The sequence below is a fragment of the Corylus avellana genome, chromosome ca1, assembly GCF_901000735.1.
Source record: "Corylus avellana chromosome ca1, CavTom2PMs-1.0".
Lineage (NCBI taxonomy): Eukaryota > Viridiplantae > Streptophyta > Magnoliopsida > Fagales > Betulaceae > Corylus > Corylus avellana.
This window is the reverse complement of record NC_081541.1, coordinates 37,187,448-37,190,557: the sequence shown is the minus strand read 5'-3', so window position 1 is coordinate 37,190,557 and position 3,110 is coordinate 37,187,448.

Genomic DNA, 3,110 nt, shown 5'->3' with positions numbered 1-3,110 from the left:
ACAAAAACTGTGGACAAGACTATAAAAACAGAAAAATTTAAAACAAAAATAAATTAACAAAAAAATAAATTCCAAACAAAATCAAACAATCTCCGGCAACGGCGCTAAAAACTTGTTGTGCCAAATACTACCTAAATTAATAGGTAATATTTAGTATGTTTTAACTCGCAAGTGCGCAAGATCAAAACAATAGTATAGTGCAATAAGTACGAGGTCGAACCCATGAGGATTGTGATTTTGTTTCGAATTAATTAAAATATCAAATTGTCACAAATTTGATATTAAGAAAAATAAAAAGATATAAAGATAAAGTAAAGGTAAAGGCAGGGTTTTTGATATCCACCACTAATTATATTTAGATAATATAACAATATGCCAATGATCCAATCATATTGTGAATACTTAATGTTTGTCAACCTAAGGGTATGGGTGTCTACTCCTTAAGCTATTGAATTCCCTAAGCAACGAATTAGGCATGGGTGTCTACTCTAATTCTTTTCTTTCTTAAAGGTTTTAGCATGGGTGTCTACTAAGTTGTTCTTTAAGAAAGCATAAATCTATGGAAATCAACAAACATATGAGGCTTAGGGCATGTGTGTCTACTCCCGATTCCCCATGTTGGTTTACCCAAGAATCCAATGTGGATATCTTTTGTTACTCTTATTAAACCTAGGACTCGGTCATCCAAATTGATTTAATTAATTATTCCATACCACATGCATATAATGGTCAGTCATATACATATGAGGAATTCAAGAAAACAGGAATTAATCAAGTTAAGCAACACAATATGATTATCACAAAGGCGCCAATATTGAAATATTAAATAAGCATAATTAGGGCTTCAATCTAGCCCTCCTTAAGAGTTAGTTATACATAATAAAAATAAAACTAAAAAGAAAAGGGAAAGAAAGAACCGAAAACCGCTCCTAGAAGTAGCCTCCAATTCCTCTCCCCAAAGTTGTCTCCTTGAAATTGTCTATTGAATTATGAGGCTTAGGGGTCTATTTATAGGACTTAGGAGAGTCCTAGAAGCCCTAGTTATCCTAGAAATTTCGGAGATTTAAGTCCAAGTCCAATTAGGATAAAGAAAGCCTAAGTCCAAATCGAAATAGGATTCGCCCAGAATTGCGGTCCTAACTTGCGGCGTGATTTTGGCATTGCGGCGCTCCGAATTAGGGAAATTATGGTTTACAATGATTTGTATAATTTTGAGTTAGCTTTCCAATGTCGCTTGAATCACCTCAATCGGATATTTGAGCTGAAAGTTATGGTCAAAATACTGAGAGGTATGCAGAATCCAATTTTGAATCCAATCCGATTTTGACTCCAATTTTAGAAATTCCGACTTAATCCTTTCCTTTATTTGATTAAACTTAACCATGATTGGTTAAGTTTAATAATATCTTCTAGGTCTTCCCAATTTGCCCTTTAAGCTTGGAACTTTTCTGGAAACGCTTTCTTTTCTTCCAAAAACCTATAAAACAAATAAAATACGAAAAGGAAGTAAAATAGCATGAATTAACTAAAACTAAAGGATTAAAGCATGTAAGTTAAGGGCTAAAAATATAAATATTTTAGCACTTAACACTCACAAATTCCTGTGTTGCATCCTTTCCTTTCCACTCATTTGCATAACTAATCGACACCAAAGTATATCCATAAATGTTGTAGCATATATGCTCGAACCTCCTTTTCTATATGACCTGCTATTTCGAGTTGAGCCTTAATTAATAGAAAAAGAAACAAGCCTGAGGCCATTTTCTTACATAAACCAGTCATTGCAGAAGTACTTCAAGTCTTCCTCGAAACAGAATAGTGAAATGCTCCACCATACATGGCATTACAGTGTTAAATATCCACTATGAAATCACTTTTCAAGGTCTATGGAATATAATTTCTTTCCCTTTAACTTTCACTGCTAAAACTCGAGGAAAATAGACTAAGTGATTTACTTTCCCCCTAATTTACCGTTGCATTTGAATCTTTTATCCACTATATATCCACTAATAGTTATCATCCGCAGCTAAAGTCCACCCACTTGGATGATTTCCATCTAACAATATAATAAATTGGGCCCCAACCTTTTAAGTCATACCTTCCCTTGCAAAGATATTAGGCATCTCTCTTCCTCAATCATCTAATTTCTTTTTTCTTGCACAAAACTTCCAGCAACTTTGCAAGACATTTTTGGCTCACCTCTTTCTTATCCGAGCATCATATACCTTCCAAATCTGCTTGTGTTGTTAAGTCCTCTGCAAGCCACATGTTATTAAAATTGTTGTAGTTTTAACTATAACGATTACAGTTCATACTTCATCTTTTGATAGTTCTAGGAACTACATCATTTCTCAAGTGCTTCAACTTTTACCTAAAACTGAATGTTTAATTTGACTGCTACTCCAGCTGTTCACCTCATACCTGGCATGATATTGCCCTTCAGGTAACAAAATCCCTTGCGTCTTTTGTCAACTTCCACCAGAGGACAACATCACTCTCTATTCAGCTTCTCGTCGTTCCCATGCATGTGGTAAATTAAGCTCATTTCACAACCTTCACTGTCTGTATCAAATTTTAATACACTTTTATTAAGTAATCAATTGACATTGCGTGCTTTCCATTGCAAGGTCATGCTCTGCCACAAACTCAAGAATCACATCTGCTATGTAATTAACAGTCGCTACCAATTACCAAACTACACCACCTTCCTAACCTCGTTATAGGACTGGCCATGCTACGGCGACACTGAATCCCCCTAACCCAAAGATAAAAAACCTTGTTTATTTACATAACTAATTTGCATGAGAAAATATCTCATGCAATTAAATTGTACAAACATTTTGGTTGATTAAGGATTATCATCTTTAAAACATGCATGTTTTTGTTGTGACCCTGAAACAAATATTAATGCCTTAAGTTACATGGTGCTACTGTTATTTACTTTCTTTGACACACAGGCCTTTCAAGCAGCAATGATTAAAAAAACAAAAAAGTGCTTGAAATAAATTACTTAATATTTAATATATCTATGAGGTCAAGATTTCACTATATAAATCATGCTCAAAGAGAGAAGTGAAGTACTAAGATGACGAAGACATAGATGATATTAT